Source organism: Rattus norvegicus, chromosome 8 (genome assembly GCF_036323735.1).
Source record: "Rattus norvegicus strain BN/NHsdMcwi chromosome 8, GRCr8, whole genome shotgun sequence".
NCBI lineage: Eukaryota > Metazoa > Chordata > Mammalia > Rodentia > Muridae > Rattus > Rattus norvegicus.
Window position 1 is genome coordinate 75,221,499 of NC_086026.1, and position 22,574 is coordinate 75,244,072.

Genomic DNA, 22,574 nt, shown 5'->3' on the forward strand with positions numbered 1-22,574 from the left:
AGCCTGACCCTCATAGCAAGTTCAAGGGCAACTGGAATACATGGTAAGACTCTGTCACAAAACAAAACCAACATCGACCAGCTAGGGGAAGGTTATAAAACAAAGCAGGTTCCATGATTCTCAAAATGTTTAATTGCTCTTTAGTATTTTGTTAACTTTCAGGCTCATCTATTCACAATTGCTTCCAAAATAGAGCTAGTCCAAAACCAGATGTTATAACCATAACCAACTCATGTAAACCCCTATGAATAGATAGCTATTCCTTGACCTACAATGTTATAGCTCAACAAAGTCATCACAAGCCGAATATGTCCCCACGCCCAAAATACATTTAGCAAGCTTCATCTATAGGCTGAAGATGAAGCTTCAAAATTCAGTGTACAACAGAGTATGACTGCCTATCACTATGACTAAGTGGCTACTGGGAGCTGCAGCCCACCCCGGAACTTTCCTGATACAGTCCAGATACATATAAATGTCAAAAATCAAACTCTGAAAAATAGCCATCTAACTTTCAAGAAAGGATCTGGAATTGGCTCCTATTAAATATGTATAATTGTTTTATGATCATAAAGTCAAAAGAATTCTAACTTAAGTAGTTAGAAATTGAAGACTGACTGTATCTACTTTAAAAAAAAAAAAAAAAAAAAAAAAGGGTGGTACATGCCTGTAGTCCCAGACCTCAGGAGGCAGAACAGAAGCAAGTGATCTCTGAGTTTTAGACCAACCTAGTCTACATAAGTCAGCCAAAGTTACACAGGAAGTCACTGTCTCCACAAGAAAAACAAAACCAAAAACAGAAACAGAAAAGATGGAATTAGAGGACAGAAGGATGGCTCAGCAGTTAAGAGTGCTTACTGCTCCTGCAGAGGCCTGGATTATTTCCCAACAACCACATAATGGCTTCACAACTCTAGCTGTGTAACTCCAATTTCAGGGGATAATACTCTCTTCTGGCTTCCATGGGCTCCTGAGCACACATGGTGCACATAAACTCATGCAAGCAAACACATAACTAAAATTCTTTTTATAAAGGAAAAAGTTTTTAAGCTAGTAGACAGATGAGCTTATACTTAAGTACACAATAAATATAAAAGTTCTATCAGACTTCAGCATCCATTTGTCAGATTCGTCATGTCGGAAGGTAAACACTGACCGGGTAGAAGAATGAGAAAACACTGTAGAGTACTGGGAAAGTTCTAGATAGGAAACAGATTTGTAGTCATGTGGCTTAACAGAAGATTTTATATAAGATTTGTGCATTTAGCAGGCACGGCGGTGTTTGTCTTTATCCACGTGCTTGGGAGACATAGTTCAAGACTAAATAGCAAACCATTACAAACAAATGAACAAAGATAGACAGACAGATAGATAGACAAAATACATTTACAGTACTTCACTATGTAACAGAATTGTGAAGTCAATTCTCTCCTTCCACCTTTACATGGGTTCTAGGAATTGAACTCAGGTTGCCACACTTGTCCCTCGGGCACCTCTACCTGCCCCTATTTAAAGCAATATATCAGTGCAAAAGGAATCATGCCATCAAACATCACAACTTAGGATATTTTGAAGGGTAACAGAAAAGGAAAAAGAGAGAAAAGGATTAACCAAGGTACAGACTATGATTCAATATATGACCTCACGGTAAGATCTTAGATCTGAAAATATTAGTGAAAGAGAAATAATAAACGAAAAAGAAGATATTGATATTAAATTTTACTGGGGGGGGGGACTTACATGAAACACAAAAGTGAATCAAACGGCTCAAATAAAGATCAACTCAACATAATGATTGCTGACCAAACCAAAAACCTGTGACATGACCATCTTAGGAAGAGTCAGTAAGGTACAGGGACAATAGTACAATACAGTATTTATTATTTATAACATACAGGAAGAGATAGCACAGTGGCATGTATCTAAGTCCCAGCTTCTCAAGAGGACAAACTAGATTAACTTACTGAACCTAAGCACTTGAGACTAACCTGAGAAACATAGAGACCATGTCAAAAACAAAGAGATGGATTAAATATAATAAACATTAAATATTAGAAGAGGTTGCTTTTAGAAAGCAAGAGTTAAATAATAGATTTGATTGTGATTTTTTTCATTAAATGTTCAGCACTGTTCCTCTCTTACACATACATACACACACACACACACACACATACACACACACACACACACACACACAAACCTCCCACCATTAGATACAGCCCAGCTCTGCCTCTGAATGAGCTCAACCCTAGTTTCATTGTTTGACTTTTAAGAAAATCAAGGAACAAAACACTCTCTTTATTATCATTAATAAACCGATGTTTCTTTGGTATTTAGTTTATAGGACAGAGTCATACATAAGCCAGGCTGATCTTAAACTCACGAGTAGCTGAAGAACACTCTGAACGTCTGACCCTCCTTCCTTCACCTCCTAAGTGCTGGGATTACAACCCCAGCCACCACACCAACCTAACATTTTTAATAAAACAGTCTCCCAAACATTCCAGGATACTCTTAAAAGACTAAGCTGAAATTTACTTAGGGACTGGAGAAATGGCTCAATGGCTAAGAGCACATACTGCTCTTTCAGAGGACCCAAGTTTGGCTTCCAGCATCCACATCAGGCAGCTCACAAGCACCTGTAACTCTAGCTCCGAGAGACTGGATAGATGCCCCCTTCTGGTGTCTGCAGGCACCTAAACTCATGTGCACGCATCCACACACACAGACACATAACTAAAAAATAAATCTTTAAATTGAACATGGTGGCAAAGGCCTTTAATCTCAGCGCCTGAAGCCTGCTGGAGCACAGAGTTGCGACACATGAGCTCACAAGGGTGGCATCCTGCTGCCACCAACAGCCCCTGAGACCCTACTTTCCCCTTTGAATTTTAACTCCTACATAGTAGATAAAGCTCCCCTGCTTTTCCCTTAGGAAGTCTGTCCACTCCAGCTTGGAAGGGGAGCAAGACAAATAGGAAAAACACCTCATAGGGTTCTAGCTCCAGTGCTAAACAAGCAAAACAAAAACAAACAAAAACAAAAAACCAGAAACACACACACACACACACTTTTTGTGGAAGATGGTGTGAAATGGGGCAACTGAAGAAGGTATGGCTATAAAAGGACACATGAGGGACCCTAGTGCTGTGGCATTGAACACACTATGATTTTCTACATGACAAAATGGCACAGAACCAGTCAGTCAGTCAGGCATGGTGGTAGTCACTTTTAATGCTAGTATTTAAGAGGTAAAGGTAGGAAGAGAGCAAGACGATTCTAGGCTACAGAATGAATCTAAAGTCCACTTGGACTATATGAGATGCCATTGTCTTAACAAACAAAGTAATGGGCCAGCAGACGGCTCAGCGGGTGAAGGCACTTACTGCCAGACCTGACAACCTAAAAGTTCCAGACCACAAACCCACAGTGGAAGAAGAAAAACAGCTTTCACAAGTTGTCCTCTGATGTATGACCCCTTTCCACCAATAATAAAAGTTAAACATACACATAAGTACACATATATATATGAATGCAAGAAAATTTGGACAAACTCTAACCAGCCTATGAGAATTTCCAATATTGCAATATTGGACTACATAGTTTGGCAAGGTTCAGAAAGACAAATGCTGCATGTTTTCTCTTATATGTATATCCTACTTTTTAAAAAAAAAACATATGGATTTTATTTATTTAGTCCACTTTGCAGTCCAAGCTGGCCTCAAACTGACAAATCCACCTACCTCTATCTCTAAAATGCTGGAATAAAGTTAAGTATCACCATGCCTGGCCCCTAATTTTTATACAAATGTACTTACAAGGGAGTGAATGTGGTTAGAGGCCATAACACTAGAAAGGGAAACAGGAGGAGGGAAGGTAGGTTTTAAGAAAGGAGGGTAGGGAGTGTGGAACATGTAGAAAGAACTCTGGCATAGAAGTATAAAGTATAAGGGTGGGTAGGTGGCAGGAAGATGAAGTGGGCATCGATCAAAATGGAGTATGAACCAGTAGTTAACTCCAACACTGGGGAGGCAGAGGTGAATCTCTTGAGTTCAAGGCTAGCCTAGTCTACATACTGTTCCAGGCTAGCCAAGGCTACATAATGAGACTCATCCCCCCCAAAAAAACAGGGGAAAAAGAAGTGTATAGAAATTCTATGAAGAACACCTTTGATTCCAGGCACTTGGGAGGCAGAGGAAGGTTGCGTTCAAGGCCAGCCTGGCCAATGACAGCCAGGGCTACACAGAAAAATCCTATCACAGACAAACAGACAAACAAACAAGCTATAAAGAAACCTGTTAGTTTGTGTACCAACAAAACAAAAACTAAAAACAAAAATTAAAGAAAAAAATCTATTTTTCTACTTTAAAAACCTATAATCCCAACACACGAGAAACAGAATCAGGATTAAGTGAGTTCCAGTCTTTAAAAACCCTGACCTGCAAGTGGGGAAGACAGTTAAGTGGGTAAAATCATTAGGTTTGATACCCAGAACCCAGCATTAGAAAAAAACAAACAAACAAACAAACTAATAATGCTGGTGTTCTCTTCTGCTCCTTCTTCCGTCATATGAGGATATAGCAGGAAAAGATCTTTTCTGAGCACAGAGTGAGCCCTCACCAGAACTATCCTGTAGTTTTACCTCAGACTTCCTAACACTGGCATGCTCATCCTGGTGGGAGCCAATAATTCCTGGAGATTCCCAGATGACATCTTAACTTTGCAGGAGAGAGACTCTGAACTTCCTTTTCTGGTCTCCCTTGGCAGTGAAGCCATCTGGCTTGCTTTGTTCTCCTTCAGTTCTATCAGGTACAGCATAAGCTCTGTCAGTGTCCATTAGACCCAACTTTTAATGCAACAGAGTTGCTTGTAAAATAAAAAACAGCTGGGTGGTGGTGGTGCACACCTTTAATCCCAGCTCTTGGGAGGCAGAGGCAGGCAGATCTCTGAGTTAGAGATCAGTCCGGTCTACAGAATGAGTTCCAGGACAGCCAGAAACAAAAGAAACCAAGAAAACAACCAACCAAACAGCAACAACATAGTAGGGCCTGGTAAGAGAGCTCTAAGACCAATAGCTGTTCTTGTAAAGGACCTATAATTCCAGTTCAAGGTGATCTAATGCTATGTTCTGTCCCCCACATGCACCAGGCAGGCAAATGGTCAACAGTCATCCATACAAACAAAACACCCATGCACATAAAAATAAACATAAAATAAAAATTAAGCTCTTTATGCATGAGCCCCCTTTCCTGGACACATATAGCTAATCACCTCTCATCAAAGAAACCTCTTTCCATCAAATGGAGACCATCACAGGAATCCACAACAGGACACAAGAAAGAGATCAACAGATTGTGGGGAGCCCAGACCCAGTGGATACATCCACACTGAAGCTCCTGTAATCTATGGCTCAAAGAACTTCATAGGAACTAGGACGCCAGCTGTGAAACGCTCTCTCCTAGAAATGGCTGCAAACCCGAGACTGGAACAATGGCACTATCAATGAGCATGTTAATGTGAAAAGGGGAGATTTTTGCTTGGGCTCACTCCTAGACAAAGAACTTCAGACACTAATAACTGCTGAGAGAGAAAGAATTAGCCTCTTCCAGAGATGAGCCTCCTTATTGGTTGTTCAACAAAGTGGTCAGCCTTGTAACCACATATACACACCAACAACAGAACAGACTCAGCAGGCTGTGTGCCTGTGTTTGTGCATACACCCACACACATACATATGTGTAACAATAATAATCAAAGAAAAAGAAACTATCAATTCGAGACTGTGGTGGGAAAAATGATAGGATTCAGAGGGAGAGTAATTGGGAGAGGCTATTCTATTACTATTCATTAATATCTTTCAAAATACAGGGGAAAAACCCCCTAGAAACCCAAACCAAACCCTGAAGTGGTATGCATCTGAAATTCCATCACTGCTATAGAGAGATGGGAGGTGGGAACAGGACAATCAGGAGATAGGAGACAGCTGGATGCTCATGGACCAGTTAGGCTGGCGTAAAACACAACAGTAAAAACAAGAGACCATACCTCAACAAGGTCGAAGGTGAGAACTGGCGCAAAGTTGTTTTCTAACCTTCACACATGCGGCATACACGCATCCTCATTCACACATTCTCTCTTCTCACACAAGTTTTACAAAACTATTTTTAAATTTCTCCAACTGTAGAGTTAACACATTTTAGTTACTTAGCATTTATAAAGATAGCTACTTAAGTATAATGAATTCACTTCTGACTTGAGAGGGAATTCTCAAGGATGACACTAAGGATGGACACTAAGAACTGGTGATCAAACCTACAGGTTCATTCCATGGTTCAGCAAGGCTTAGTAATCTCTTTAAACAGAGAAGCTAGGAACGCACTGCAGTGGTAGGCCAGGTGCTCATTCAATTCTCAGCATGGTGAAATTGATGGTAGTGGTGGTGGTGGATGACGACGACTGGGGATGTAGTTCAGTTAGAAGAGCGACTGTCTAGTATATACCAAGCCCTAGGTTGAATCCCCAGCACTACATAAACCAGGCGTAGAAAGATATCCCAGCACTAAGGAAGTAGAGGCAGAACCAGAGGTTCAGAGTAACTGCTGATTATAAGTAATCTGAGGTGAGGCACAGCATGTGAAACCCAGTCTCTACATGAATCAACAAATAGAAACGAGCTCTGGGGTTTGGATGTGGGCAAGTATAGCAGCACAGCACACAACTGTCAGCAAGATGAGGAGGAAACAGGTTTTAAACTGTTAGGAGCTTGAGAGACTGCTCTGCGGTTAAGAACACTTACAAATCTTGTGGAAGACCTGGGTTCAATTCCCAGCACCCACGTGGCAGCTCACAACCATCTGTAACTCTTGCTGCAAGGGATTTAACACCATCTTCTGACTTCCATGAGCACAAAGTACAACCAGAACAAGACGGTAACACATATTAGGCACGTCTTAGTTTTATGTAGTGGGAAAACTGTTATTTATTTCTGATTATGTCCTAATGATGCCCAGCATTTCCCAGGCAGCACACTGACCCAGTTTTTCTAGGAATCGCTTACCAGAGCTTCCAGTTTCATTTGGGAGTTACCACTGTTAACTAGAAATTACTCATCCTGAGAAAGTGCTTGAGACTTTCTGTTATTTTTTATTCAATTCTTGCACTCTGAGGTTCACCAATGTTTCATTTTGTTCATAATATGTAGTCCTGAAATAAAACCTCAAAGGGCTTCAAATTCTTATCTGTCTGGGGGTACATTTCTCAAATTCTAACATTTGGAAAGTGGAAGCAGGAGGACTAAGAACTCAAGGTCACACTTCTTGGTTCATTCCTCAGTGCACTAGCCCACTTCCAGTCTTGGGAGCATGTTTTCCTTCCTTAATAAGTGATCTCTATTTCTACTCCATGATTAATTTAAAAGGTGAGACCTTTTCCTCTCTCGCCTCCTAATGGCTGCCAGGATTTTTACCTAACCTGTACTGCTTTTCTTTTAAATTCCAATAAAATAATCCTTGAGCTTAAGAGGTCCAAGGTCATCTTTGGCTACATAGTGAGTTTCCAATAGCCCGACCTACACAAGACCCTGTCTCATTAATTAAAAAAAAAAAAAAAGTGTCTCAGCAGTTAGAAATGCTTACTGTGTAAGCATGGCCTCTTACACTGCTGTAACACCAGCACTGAGTGACGCAGAGACAGATAAAACTGCTTGGGCTCATTGGCTAGGTGAAAAAAACCCAGCCAGCTTCCAGGTTCAGGGAGAAACCTCATGCCAAACAAACAGGACAGAGTGATAGAAAGCACCTATGCACACACATCACACCTTAATGTCACAGAAGAACTGTAATACTGCACTTGTTTGTACACAGTGTGCTTGAGAAGGCATCTTCCTCTATCGCTGTCCACTTACACTGTGGCAGGGACCCACGCACCCCATCCCCATCCCCACTCCCACCCCCACCCCACAGCCACAATGTTACTGGGGTTACACACATGTTACTGCAGTCAGCTTTTACACAGGCCCTGAGAATCTGAACTATTGGTCTTTATGTTTACATGAAAAGCACTTTACCAATGGAACCAGATCTTTAGGATTTTTTTAGGGGTGGAGGGTGGGTTTCCAGTCACGATTTCTCTATGTATCCCTGGCAGTCCTGTAACTCACTGGGTAAACCAGGCTATCCTCGAACTCATCCTCGAGATCCACCTGCCTCTGCCTCCTGATTAAAGTGTTGGGATTAAAGGTGTGCACCACCACAGTTCAGCTTTCAGACCCTTAATACTTCACTTACGGATAACATTTACTGGGGTGGCAAAATGGTTCTGTTGGTAAAAATCGTGCGCCAATCCTGGAACTACATTCAAGTAGAGAGAACTAACTCCACGAAGTTGTCCTCTGACCACATGCCACTCGAACTAGAGCCACATACAAACAGGATGAAAGCAAAAGAAAACAGAAATAACAAATGCATTTATTCAAATGCTAAGTAAGATTGATGCCATTACCTAAATGCTTTTATATAGGACTTATCATCAAGATGATGTTTGGAGGTAAACAGCATGGTACAATGGAAAAAGGAAAAGGTAAAGAGGGGTTGGGGATTTAGCTCAGTGGTAGAGCGCTTGCCTAGCAAACGCAAGGCCCTGGGTTCGGTCCCAGCTCCGAAAAAAAGGAAAAGAAAAGAAAAAAAAAAAAGAGTACAGGAAAAGGTAAAGAATCACAGACTGTTGAGGTAGGTAAGGGCGCTTGCTGCCAAGCCTAACAACCTGAGTTTGAACCCTAAGCCCCACACGCTGTTCTCTGACCTTGGTGGATCTACCACAGCATGACTATATGTATGTACATATATATCATGTAATACCCAAGGACAAACACAGATAGACATCTGTTATTACTTATCCTAGCAGCTCTACCTGTGTATGTGTAGACATGTGCATGTTGAGGTCAGATAACAACTTGTGCTCTCCTTCACCATATGGGTTTTAGGACCTGAACCCAGGTCGTCAGGTGCCTTTATCTCCTCAAGCCAAGCCAAGTCATCATCTGCTCTTTTTTTTTTTTTTTTTTTTTTTTTTTTTGAGACAGGGTCTCGCTATGCCTGGGCTTCACCTTTCAGCAATCCTGACTCAGTTGTGTTGGGACTGCAGGTGCATGACACCATGCCCACTTTGCTGCCTTCCCATTTTTTTTTTTTTTTTGGTTCTTTTTTTCGGAGCTGGGGACCGAACCCAGGGCCTTGCGCTTCCTAGGTAAGCGCTCTACCACTGAGCTAAATCCCCAGCCCTGCCTTCCCATTTTTATCAGTGCTGTTGTTTGTTGAGAGGATTTCACTATATAACCTAGACTGGCTTTCTGCTTGAAATCCTAATGCCTCAGCCTGCTAAAAAAAATATAGCCAGGTGGCGGCAGCACAACACCTTTAATCCCAGTATTCAGGAGGCAGAGGCAGGAGGATCTTTGAGTTCAATGCTGGCCTCATCTACCAAGTAGTTCCTGGACTGCCAGGGGTGTACGAAGAAACGCTGTCTTGAAATATGAAATCAAATAAACAGAAACCTTCATTATATAAAGAGAAATTTCAAATTTGTCTTTCTAGTTTTGCTTGATTTTTATGTTGCACCCAATCCGTTTTTCTGTGACTTTTCAAGACACTCCTTTCCCCTCCCTATACTCTCTAAAACTATTGACTAACCATCTGTTTTGTATGTCCTGTCTTAGGGTTTTACTGCTGTCAACAGGCACCAAGACCACAGCAACATTTAATTGGGTCTGGCTTACAGGTTCCAAGGTTCAGTTAATTATCATGATAATCATGATATCAGTTATTAATCACGATAAAGGTGAGAGCCTGGCAGCATCCAGGCAGGTATGGCACAGGAGGAGCTGAGAACTACATCCTGATCTGAGTGCTACTAGGAGAAGACTGGCATCCTCAGGCAGCTAGGAGGAAGTTCTCTTTGCCCACCCCCACAGTGACACACTTCCTCCAACCAGGCCACATATCCTAATAGTGTCACTCCCTGGGCCAAGCACATTCAAACCATCACAGGTCCTTTTAATCCTTTGCTTTAACATTAACTTCAAATATTGATATTTCTTTTGGGGGCAGGACTGTGTGGTTGAGATAGATAGGTTTGGGATAGCTCTGTGTGTCCAGGAACTATGTAGATCAGGCTCGCCACAAACCCTCAAATTCATAAAGATCCACCTGCTTCTGCCTCCCAAGTAGTGGTATTAAAGCCATGTGACTCCACACCCAACTGTAGCTTTTATCTCCTATATTCAGTATATTTCTATCTAGCTCTGGATTACCTGGAACTACCACTTACACATTCTGAAAATGTGTGGCTCCTTCAGGTATCAAATACAAAAGACCCTTAAAGAAAGGCAATGGGAAGTCTGCCTAGACACTCGCCATTAGAGTCTACAGACTGCCTAAAAGTAACAGATTTTCCTTAGCATGGATGTGAATTTCAGAACTTGGGGGGTGGGTGGGTGGATAGAGAGATGGCTCAGAGGTTAAGAGCACTGGCTGCTCTTCCAGAGGACCTGGGTTCAATTCCAGAATTCACATGGCAGCTCACAACTGGAAGAGCCTGCAACTCTTCCAGTTTTAGGCTGATCTGACATCCTCACACAAACATATATGAGGCAAAACACCAATGCACATATAAATATAAACATTGAAAGAAAAGAAAAAAAAAAAGAACTTTTAGGGCCTGGGATTGCAACCAATTGGGTGCAACATAAAAATCAAGCAAAACTAGAAAGACAAATTTGAAATTTCTCTCTATATAATAAAGGTTTCTGTTTATTTGATTTCTTATTTCAAGACAGGGTTTCTCTGTATAGCCCTGGCAGTACAGGAACTTGAGGTAAGGTGCTGGCCTGACACACAAAATGCATTGTGTTTGATCCCAAAAACAAAAACAACACAAAAAACATTTTAATGTTATGTGTCATAAAGAGTCTATTTAGGTATAACGACTAATAGGTCCTCTTGTACACTACAACTGTATAATCTGGTAGTATACACAGTTAAAAACAGAGCAGACAGGTCCCAACACTGCCTTGCACCTCACCTACAGTGGTGGTTTGAATAAAAATGGCCCCCATAGGTTCATATATTTAAATGCTTAGTCACAGGGAATGGAACTGTTGGAAAGGATTAGAAGGAGTAGTAAGTATGGACTTGTTGAAGTAGGTGTGGCTTTACTGGAGAAAGTGTGTCACTGGGGAGTAGGCTTTGAGGTTTCAAAAGCCTATAGCTGGTACAATCTGTCTCTCTGCCTGTGATTCAGAAAATAGATCTCTACCTATCATCATCACCATGGCCTGCAAGCCATCATGATACTGCACTAAGCCACTGAAGCTGTTAAGAACCCAGTTAAGTGCGTTCTCTTGTAAGAGCCATGGTGTGTCTTCAACAGCAGAAGAGTGACTAAAACAGCTACTTTCAATGTCATAAAATAGAACCAAGAGGCTATGATGAGATGTCTACAAATTGCACCAACACAAACCAAGGACAAAAATATGATATTCTAGCTTTTATTATTAGTTAGAAACATTAGCTTTCCAGAAGTTACTAAAACAGTGGTCTTTCCTATCAGTTTCATGTGTTAAAAAAAAAAGGGGGGGGTGATGGGTCCTGGCAGTGGTAGCACATGCCTTTAATTCCAGCACTTGGGAGGCAGAGGCAGGAGGATCTCTGTGAGTTTGAGGCCAGCCTGGTCTAATTGAGTTCCAGGACAGCCAAGAAACCCTATTCAGGGGAAAAAAAAGAAAAAAAAAAAGGAAAAAGAAAAAGGCGACGGTGTAATAGGAAAAATAATTAACTACAAAGGCTAGAAAGTCAAGGGTAGAAATCAAAAGTGCACGCACGCACACACACCACAGTACCTGGACTTTACTCACAAACTGCTCAATTAGGTAGTGACCCTACTACGGCATAGCCTACATGTTGAGAAACAAAAACCCCAACCTTCACTTTTTAAAAGTAGGCAGTTTGTTTTGGGTTTTTTGGTTGTTGTTATAAATTACTTTGTGCATATGTGTATAGAGCGTGCACACGCATGCATGCACATGCTCACAAGTATGCATCACAGTTCTTGTGAAGAGCTTGGTAGGAGTTGGTTCTCTCCTTCCACCACCTGAGTACTGGGCACTGAACTCAGGCTATCCTGTACCTTTACCCCTGAGCTGCTGCACCACTTTGTGATGTAGGGCCTCACTACGTAACTCAAGCTGGCCTAGAACCCACCAGGTAGCCAAAGCTGACTTCTAATTCATGACCCACTCACCTCCACCTCCCAAGTGCTATGACTATAGGCATGGCCATGTTGCTGAGCCATGGTCTTAGATTAAAGAGCTAAGTCCAACCTGCTGAAGCCTTACTAGAAAGAAGGGCAGCGGGGGTTGGGGATTTAGCTCAGTGGTAGAGTGCTTGCCTAGGAAGTGCAAGGCCCTGGGTTCGGTCCCCAGCTCCGAAAAAAAGAACCAAAAAAAAAAAAAGGGCAGTTAAAATTTTGGCCTTTTCTTCTTGAGAAAGGAGAAAATCTAGAGACCTAACTCACCCATGACTCCAGACACCCAAGGCCTAGCCAGCAGAAATGCAAATCCCATTCTTCAGGGAGCTGCTTCTAACCCTGGTGTCTTCCAGACGACTGGGAACAACTGTCACTGTGACTGACTTCCAGGAATGCCAGCCAGCAGAAAAGACTTAACAAGTAGCTATTTCCCTTCAGAGTCACCTGGACGCTGGAACAACTGCAGACATTGCCTCTTCCTCTCTGCTGGGCAGAAAAATCAGCCACCAATCTGAGGAGTCTATAACGATCCAGGAACACCAATGCCAACCAATCTCATTGAAAGCTGCTAACCTCCCACTTGATCCCATTTCCAGCCTCTTCACCCCAGTTTGCTTCCCCCACATTATTCCTCCACCTTTTAATACTATATAATTGCTTACTGTGCTTATTCAAATCTTCTTTTAGAAGACACAACCTGCTAGACACGGTGCCTCAAGCCTGTAATCCCAGCACTGTGGAAGGCCAGGCAGGAGGAAGGCTTCAAAGCCAGCCTGGGCTCAGAGCAAAACCTCTTCACTCACAAAGATAATCCACAGTGTCTGGTTTTGACGTGGTCTGTCTTATTCACAGACACCTCGTAAGAAGCTGAACAGTATCTCACATACGGTAGGAATCCAATAGAATGAGACGAACCCCTAAGAAGGTCAGCAAGACCTAGAGTACCCAGTACTATTTCTCTAGCAGAATCAGGCTGCTCCTGTGAGTAGCTCACCTTGCACACACTCTGCACACACCCCTCCAAGTTAGCGTGCACGGAGCCCGCAATGTCACAGCAGTAAGACACAACGCCTGTCTTGAATCAGAAGGGTTTCTTAAGCCAGTCAGTCTGCCTCGTTCCTAGTTTATTCATTTTTGGGTAAAATGTGTTGAATGGAATTTGTTTTACTATAAAAGAGGTTTGAAAAAAAATCACAGGAAGTTGCTTCTTTTTTAAAGTCTAAGTCTAATTCAATTCAGCAAACATTAATTATGCACAATTATATTCAAAGCATTGGGTTAGGAATTACAGGGGGACAAAAGAACAGGGAAGACAGAGCTGTCTTACAGAACTTAGAATGAGACAGGAAAAAAATACATCCACAAATAATTATCCTTTAAGGCAGTGTATGATAAAGTGATAAAGTCCTGTAACAGAGATCTTAGACTCCTCCCCTCCCCCCCCCCCCCACACAAAACCTAGAGGGACATAGAGAAAAATGAGATCAGTTCTGGAGATAGGAGAATGAGTAAAAATGTAGGTAAAAGGCTTCCAGAAGGGCACTAAGCATTGTACTAGTTTAAAGGAAGGTATGGACTGGGGATGTGAATGCCTTGGAAGCACAAAAGAGCATTCCAATAGGAAAGAAAAACGAACTGAAAGACACAGGGTAAGTTATCGGATGGCCGACAACGTGAACAACACACGTTATCGGGATGGCCGTAGAAAGCTATGGATAGACGGAAACATAAAATAAAGCTGAGGAAGGCCAGATTTGATCAAGACAAAAAGATCTGCAATAAGCCAAGAAGCAAGTGAGAATGGTATACTGGCTAAAGGCTCTTCCCCATAGGCTGGCAACTGTTCACATCTTAAAACCTACAAACAGCAGAGGGTAGAATAAAAGTGACTTCCACACGTGCACCACGGCACCCACCCACACATAAAATCACACACACACACACACACACACACACACACACACACACACACGAGAGCTAAAAATGATTTAAATAATTCACTTATTTATCTTGGTTTTTTAAGACTGGGTTTCTCTGTGTAGCCCTGGCTATCCTGGAACTCACTCTGTAGACCAGGAAAACACTGAACTCAGACATCTACCTGCCTCTGGCCACCCCCGACAAAGTACTAGGATTAAAGGTTGTGTGCCACCACTGCCCAGCAAATAGTTTTAAATATTAGCCTACATTAGTAGGTTAGATTTCTTTATATTTTTTTAAAGTAAGGGCAAAAAATGTTCCAAATTACTATTTTAAAAATCTATGCTAGGTCAGGTATGATGGCACAGACCTTTAGTGAATCCCAGCACTCAGGAAACAGACAGGCAGATCCCTTTGAGTTTGAGCAGTGTGGTCCAGGCCAGTCAAGGCTACATACTGGCATTCTGACCATAAATAAATCAATGAGACTGAAGGCTGGGGAACTGGTGAGATGGTTAGGAGCACAGATCAATAGGACCTTGATTTAATTCCCAGCACCCACATGGTGACTCACAGCCATCTATAACTCCAGTTGCAGGTGATCTAATGCCCTCTTCTGACCTTTGTGGGCATCGAGTATGCATGAAGTGCTTAGGCATGCACGCAAGCAAAGCATTCACATACATAAAATAAAAATAGTTAAAATTTAAAGAAACAAAATAACCCACCTCCCCAGAAGTCCATGTTGGGTTTCTTTGTTACTTATTCTAAAACCAAGTGATTTTCTTTTAAAAGCATTTAAATTCATAATTACATATTCATTAGTTGACTATCTGCTCATTAGACTACATGTCCTAGTAGAACAGGGACCATGCCTGGCCTAGCACAATAATTAATTATAATATGGCAGCAACATGTAGTACAGAACAAAGAAAGAACATGCCATGAGATTACTGCACAGATGTACAGAGGAGAAAACCTGAGCTAGATCAGCTAAGGAAAGAAGTGAGATAAACAGGGCAAGAGAGATGGGTCAGGGCTTAAGAAAGAGCACAAAGTACACAAACTACTCTTCCAGAGGAGCTGGCTTTGATCCCCAACTCCAGTCCCCGGGGATTGAATGCCCTCTCTTGACTTCCATGGGCATGACATTAAAAAAAAAAAAAAAAAAAAAAAAAGGAAGAAAGTCAAGTAAATGGAAAGCAGGCTCTTCAGTAACTGGCCAGATGAGGTGCTAAGTCAACAGTCGTGAATTACAGAAATCGGAAGAACAGTAAGAGGATGCAAGCTTCAGCAAGTTTGAACTGAAAGTACATATTAAAGCTCTAAAAACGAACCTTGTACTAGACTGAAGGTAAGCATTTGAATTTCACACCAAACTTCAGGATTTGTAACTGAAGCTTACAAGGTTTATTCATAGCCAACCAGTGTAGAGAGAATCTCTTATAAGCATCATCTGTCAATGAAAAGGCTTATGGCTAATGGCTGAGGCAGGAAACAGGAGGTGGGACATTGGCAGGGAGAGGATTCTGGGAAATAGTGATAGAATTAAGGGAGGCACTAAGATGTGAAGGAAGAAGTGGGTCAATACTGAAGGAGAGGTAACTAACCATGCAGAAGACATAGAACAGTATGAATGGGTTAAGTAAGTTACGAACTAGTCAGGGAATAATAAGCCAAAGTTTATGGTCTAGGCATTTAATAATTAATAATTAATCGCAGAGTTATCATTACAGGAGCAGAAGCCGGGAGGATTAATTTTTTTATAAACCAGCAGAAAGTGCCACTTAGAAACATTGCTAGGAATGGTGCTGACATCACACCAAAAACCTGTAAGCTATATATTAGCAGAGCAAATACAGGTAATGGTAAGCAATGTGGCACCACGCATCCAATGTACCCTAACAGTGTAACCCTAAGAGAGATCTGGATTCCAGGCTGTGATCTGGTTCCAAAGGTTGTGTGGCACCTATTACCCTGGCCATTTGCTAACTGGATTCCCTATACTCCACATGACATGTACAACAATGCGGCTCTCCACAGGTACTGGAGAGATGGCTCAGGGGAGCTGCCAAGCCTAGCAACATGAGTCCACTCTCTGGTACCAATATGGTGGAAGGAGAGAATTAATACCATAGAGCATAATAAGGCAATTTCAGAACTTGCCTAGTATCAGACAGCTCTCACCTCCAAGGAAAAATCACAGAAGAGAAAAAACCCAAGGTTTGCCCTGAGTGCTGGACTAGATATGATGTAATGGGTATTTGCCATTTCTGATTTCTGAACTCTGACCCAAGAACAAACCGCAAGAGAAGTATGAAAAACTCAACCCTTTTGGATCTAGATGTGTCTCATTCATTGATCTGGCTGCTCACAGCCCAACTACTACTGCTAAAGCAAGGGAGGGGGAGGGGAGGACAGCGAGGTGAGAAGGAAGGAGGGGGAGGGTCTGGGTTGTGACTACAGGAGGACAGTAATTAGTGCTCTACTCTGCTGGAGAAGTCTTCAGGGCAAAGAGTCAGGATGGGCGATGAGAGAGGGAGGGGGGCAGCACAAGGAGGTGCCACAGAGTGACAGGAGAGGACCTGCAAGTTTATGAACAATTCAAACAAAACAAACCCATGACAGTGCTTGCCTCTCCAAGTCTACAACCTAAATTCAATCCCAAGAAGCCACAGGAAGGAAGGAGATGGGGACATACACATACACACACACACACACACACACACACACACACACACACACACACATAAATACATACATATATACATACAAACATAAATACACACACATACAAATTAGAACCTTCACTCTACTGGGTCTACTGAGCTCAGAGAAAGACATCTGAACTTTAGAACAGTTGATATAGTTTCTTTCCTTTTGATACTCTGTGAATTCAATTCCTATGACTTCTCTTGGCTATACCCATTCCTGGGTATGGGTACATGATAAGAGAAGGACCATTGGTATAGAATATTATCACAAAACAAACATTAAGTTACTTGTTGATAATTTTAGCCTGGGGCCAAGAGTGGTGGTATTTGTCTTGTAATGCCAGCCCAGGTTACACAGGAAGACACCATCTCAGAAAGAGATGAGAGAGCAAACTGCCTCAATGAACATGGAGATGGGAAATCATGCTAACTGAAGACGGTAACAGCAATCTAAAAGAAAAATCTATGAATTTTCAGAAATCCTCAAAATATATTGTTCCAAATCACAGGAAATGCAGTAGTTGCTTTTATTTTATTGTTTTTAAAATAAATATTTAATAGAAATAGCTCTTTAACATCATTTGGCCCTTTGGTGATAATTTGGTTTTAATAAGTAACATTAGGAAGATCAAGAAAAAGTTATAAAGGCGGGGGGGGGGTGCTGCAAACTGAAGAAATGCAAACTTCGTGGAGGAAATGATATCTGTAAAATAGAAGCATGCAAATTTTTTGCATAAGAAGCTTCAGGTGACCTAGCAGAGCAAAGTCAGTTGGACCCTTTGCAAACAACTATCTGGGCATCCTCCCAGTGAGCTGTTTCACCATCGAGACAGCAAAGCATTTTCTGTTTCCCATTTCCTTCTAATAAGCAAGTCCTAGAAGCACTGAATTACCACTATTTCCTTCCCTTTCATGGGGCAGAAAGCCAGAACTTCCAGAAGTACAATAGGGCCACGTAGGGCCATGACTAAGGCATGCTATCAGAAAAGAATCTTTTTTCTCTATTCCATTACCAGCTCACTCACAAATCAACAATAGGCATTAAGAAACGTGAAACAAAGTGCAATTTCACACATGTGAGCGGAGCCTACGCCACACAGGACTGAGTATTTTCTTGTCAGTGTGGCATGTGATTCTTCAGCCACCTGCTCAATAACCCTCTTCAGCTGCACAGCTGCTGCTGACGCCACACGCCTTGCTAGGCAGGTGCTTCGGTGAATTACCTGTTCCCTAGTGAAAAGAGTCCTTCACTGACACTGAGTGGACCCAGAGCCTGCCAATCAGCACCTCCCATCTTCACTCTGCCTGTCAGAGACGATATGAAGGTGCTACTTAACATACTGTGAGGTTTGTGTTCTGTTCATTTTCATTGCAATGTTGCTCTTTTTATTTTTAAAGAAGAAAACTGTTTTTAAAAAGTAAAGTAGATGTGAGAATTAAGCCGATGAAAAGAAAACTTGCCACACAACCACAGGCTATCTTATCTCCATGCCTGGCCAGAGTCCCATCCACGCTAGTTTTCCACAATGAAAATAATAATTGCTAAGCTGCCTTTGGAGCAGTGGAAATATTAAGATGCCTGGCAAAGAAGTAGAGAGAGGAAGCGAGAGGCAACTACTGGAGAACAAATATCCCTTATGTTTGTATCCTCCATGCCTGAGCTCAAGCTCAAGTGTTGATAGTCAGATAAATAAGGAGTGGCAATTCCACTTAACAGAGCAATCAGTAACCCCTCAACAAATTATCCTGTTCCAGGCATTTAGCTGCTAAATGCTAACTATAACATATTAGTACAGGAGCCATATCCACACACACAACATAATCATAAGCACTAATGTGTCTAGCTATAAAGACTTCACACAAGGAAATATTCCTACCAAGAAGGTGGAGGTGAAGAATTCAAAGTGACTTCTGAAACATAGTCACTCAAAATGCTATCTAAGGGATGGCCACACTCAAATGTCCAATTCTGAGACTACTAAATCTAATCAAGGCAAACTTAATGAGAGGGTCTGCCTTCACTGGCAACACTCAAGAAAACACACTAACAGCCCAAGAAGAAAAAAGCCTTAAATTCAGTTTAACTGGGGCATGCTAAGAAGCCTGGGACATACAGTCTAGGGCAGACAATACTTTAGTAAGCCTTAAAGACAGTTCTACTATAAAAAAAATTAAGTGTCTAAACAACCTGTTCTCTCCTATCAAAGTCCCACCATCTAAACGTAAAGAAACTCAATGATATAAAAGGAAAATGGTGGGAGAGACCACAATTAGCACTTATTGTCTTGAAAGACCTTTACCCAAAACCAAAGGCCAAAGTGCCCGTTCAGTGATAAACTACAGAAAATGGTTAGCTAGCTATTTTATCCACTATCTACTGAAGACAATCCCCTGTGTATATGTAATTGTTACATATTTACAGTAATCGATTATATATATGTAACTGAGAGAGACAGAGACAGAGGCAGACTTAATGGTACCAAAACACTGCTTGGAGACTTTCATGACACCGTCAAGGATATGATTCTTCCTATCCTTCTCTAATACTAGATCCAAATGATTTTTAGCAGTTCTGCTCTGTGGCTAATTTCTCTCCACAATACCTGAGAATCATCCTCTCTAGTTAAGTATTGTATTATAAAGGGAAAGTTTTGTTTTCAAAGCTTGTCTTGGGCAAATTAAAGCGGCTTTTTTTTTGTTATGTAATTATTCACCAGGAAGTCACCATTTAAAAAGGTATCTGGGTGCAGGGCAGAGGTGCATTCCTGTAATTGCTAGCACTAAGCAGGCTGAAGCAGAAGGATTTTGAGTTAGAGACCAGTCTGGGCAACTAGTTAGTCCCTATTGGGGGAGGGGCACCGGTTTTGACTCCCCTATCTTACTTATATACTGGTCTTTAGTGGTTTTCCTAAGAGAACAAACAAAAATAACTGCAGGAGAGTCTCATTTCTATACAAAAACATTTAAATACGATGTTTTATATAAGTACAGAACCCTCTTCTTGCAGTCACCTTCCTCAAAGGTCTGCCACAAAGCATGAGGGTGGCGTGTCCCAGACGCTATTCCTCCACAACTTAGTTACAGGCTAACCAAAGAGGCAGGCACAACATGGCTGGCATCCTCTATTCTTCTGAAAAATGTGTGCCAGTGAGCCCTGCATTGTTCCTCACTCAAAAAGAAGAGCCTTTCTGTCTGGCCTCCTCCAATGGCAAGCCCCAGTCTGGAAAAGGAAGAAAATGGCACTGAGGAGCCTGGGAGATGGAGCATATCCAAAGCTCTCAGACAAGACTTGAACCTATGACCTTCACTGTGTACACAATAGGCGGGTGAGAAGGACCGGTTTATCTCTGCTGCAACAGTTCTCAGCCCTGGGGTAGCACTCCCGATAAAATGACACGACTATTGTGTAGCAGCAGAACAGTCATCTCTCACAACAGCCTAAACCAGCACTCCCTTCCCCAAGACAAAGCAGCAGGGGTGAAATTAACTCAAGGCTGCAGTGCAAAGCCTAATACAGAAAAGAGAGGCCTGTGGGGGCTTAGGGACTCTCCTCAACCCCTGGGGCTCTAGACACATGGCTGGAAACAGACAGGCTTTCTCCCCCATCTTTCCCACTCTCATTTAGGTAGGAAGCGGTTTCTGAGAGAATTTAATCATCTGTGATTTGTTCAGAAATATTCCCCCTGAAGGGCTCTGCTCTCTCCACCCTGTGTGAGCCTAATTCCTAGAAGCCGAAATGACTGTTTGCCGCTGCCTGTTTCACAAACACACATTAATTGGTCAGATGTGTCTCCTCCTCCTCAGCCCCAGAGGGAGGAAGGAGAATGTGAGCAAAGCACAGAGATGATCCAACCGTAATTACACATAAAGGGAAAAGAGGGCAGCATGGGTTTTCCAAACAGGACAGGGTCTCAAACCCTCCCGGGGATACAGGGACAGCAGTTTAAAGTCCAGGCCTAGGGATCCCTCCATCTTGAAGAAAAGGACAAGAGTAAATGTGACCTAAGACTGGGAAGGCGCACACACCCACAACCTACTGACTGCACGCTCCCAGCCACCTTGCTCCCCTTCCCGGGCCGCGCACACGTCCTGCTTTCAACCCGACGCTCCCGACGCTCCCCCGAGTCCCTAACGAGCCCCAGTCGCCCCGGGGCCCCCTCAGCGGAGCCTCAGAAAACTCTCTGGCCTGCCCCTACCACCTGGCCAGACCAGAGACTATCCTGGGTACCGCCGCCCTCAGCCCGAACCGCCCGGGCCACGCTTTGAACTTCACCTCAGGCCCCCTCCCCCACCCACGCAACGACCCCGCTTTCCCCGCACACACCTTCCCCTCGCTCCGCCCCGGCCCCCCCAACCCCCACTTCCTCCGCCCGGCGCCGCTGCCCCGGCGCCCTCCGCGCCCCTCGGCGCCGGGCCTCCCTCGGCGTCGCCTCCCCCCCTCCCAGCCCCGGCTCCACACAAAGCTTAGACTCACCGCGCGGCCGGTCCCGGGAGCCGCCACCTCCGCCCGCCCGGGGCCCCGGGCCGCAGAGCCACCACTGCTACGCGCCCCGGGCCGCCATCTGGGCCGCGGCCCCTCCCCCTCCCCGCCCCGGCTCTCCGCCCCTCCCCGCGCCGCTCCGCCCCGCCTGGCCGGGGCCGCTGTGTCCGGGGCTGCGGGTCTCTCAGCCGCCGCTGCCGCCACCGCCGCCGCCGCCGCCGCCGCCGCGATCCCGGACAACCAGGGCAGCCTGGAAGACCCGGACACTGGATTCTCGTGCTCTCGGATCCGGATTCCGTGCGCTGTGGAGTCTGGAGCGGGCGAGTGCGCGAGGAAACCCGGAACCTGGATGTAGGAGCTAAGTCCTGGGTCTCTAAATGCGCTGTTGCTGCGAGCCCTGAGAAAAGAATGCTGGAAAACCTGGCGGGCGGGTTGAAACTAAGATAAGCTCAGAAGCCAGGGCTGGACAGTTTGAACCCAGTGCTCTCTCCTCGAGCAAAGATTTCTGGCTGGATAAGACTTCTCACCGAAAAGTCTCTGGAGAAGCGTTAGATCTTAAATGCAGATGTTTTTTCACCGTGGAAAGAGGAAAGACCATGGGATCTGAACATGAACAGATCTACAAAGAACAGAAGACAAGTGCACAGCTCTTGATGGTCTCATCCATTTTGCCGTTTAGTTCGGCAAACTATTTTAAGAAAAGAATTTAGGGTGGGGGTTGGGGGACGGGACACGTGTCGTGGCGCACGTATGCAGGTCAGGCGACAATTTTCGAGAGTCGCTTCTTTCCCCCTACCATTTGGTTTTAGGGATCAAACTTAGGTCCTTTGACTTGGCAGCGCGCAACTTTACCTACTGAGTCATCTCACTGGCCCGCAAACTCCTTTTTTATTTGTCTTAAGTTTTTTGATTACCGTTTGTTTTCCTCTAGAGTACCGGTTTATAGAGCCTTCTGTGTCCCTTTTCACCTCACCATCCAGTATCACTAAATCCTACTGCTTTTTATCTTGAGCCCTTTTCTGCACTCCATCCCACCATCCTATCACTATAGATTGTGGCTTTTAAACCTGTTATCCATCTTCAGATTGCTCAGCACACCATCTCCTACACAGTAGACATTCTGTTCATGTGTAATTGAGCCCTCCCACCAGTTGCTTATG

The 22,574-nt window shown here is 43.4% G+C and overlaps 1 protein-coding gene across 3 annotated transcripts in view; it reads right to left on the bottom strand.

Moving 5' to 3' along the window:
- Positions 1-21,547, bottom strand: part of Zfp609 (zinc finger protein 609) — a 133,370-nt gene extending 111,823 nt beyond the window's left edge. For 2 of the 3 annotated variants that reach the window (XM_039081824.2, XM_063265862.1), the window contains exon 1: positions 21,409-21,547. The gene's annotated coding sequence lies outside the window, so the exon portion shown is untranslated. The remainder of the gene's footprint in view (positions 1-21,408) is intronic. The other variant, XM_063265861.1, reaches the window with a different exon arrangement.
- Between the last annotated feature and the right edge of the window lie 1,027 nt (positions 21,548-22,574).